The following is a 410-nucleotide window of genomic DNA, read 5'->3' on the forward strand; positions in this document are numbered from 1 at the left end:
TACAAGCAAAAACCGTTCTCCAGAAGAAAAAAAAAACAAGCCAACACCGTTCCCCAGAAACAAAAACAAACAAAAAACTTCAGGCGGAGCGAATGCAAGGAGACCCCGTCACCCGAAGATATTTACGAGGCAGCGCGACGATGCGCTTCGGGCGTGAAAGTCTTCCCTGATATCAAGAGAGGGACCTGGATGGGCGTGGGCGTGGACACCGGAGAGGCAGCACTCAAGGGCACTCTAGGCGGGTGGGCGTGAATGCGGGGCGTGGGCGTGCGGCACTAGAGAGGCAGGCTTTATTGGCACTCTCTGGCACTCCGATCGGGGTATGTTTGATGTGTCAGGGTCGCGGGGAAGGACGGGGGGGGGGGGGAAGTGCGTGGCACTGGTCTGTCTTTTAAGGAGTTCCTTTTTCG

Source organism: Penaeus monodon, chromosome 23 (genome assembly GCF_015228065.2).
Source record: "Penaeus monodon isolate SGIC_2016 chromosome 23, NSTDA_Pmon_1, whole genome shotgun sequence".
Taxonomy (NCBI): Eukaryota; Metazoa; Arthropoda; class Malacostraca; order Decapoda; family Penaeidae; genus Penaeus; species Penaeus monodon.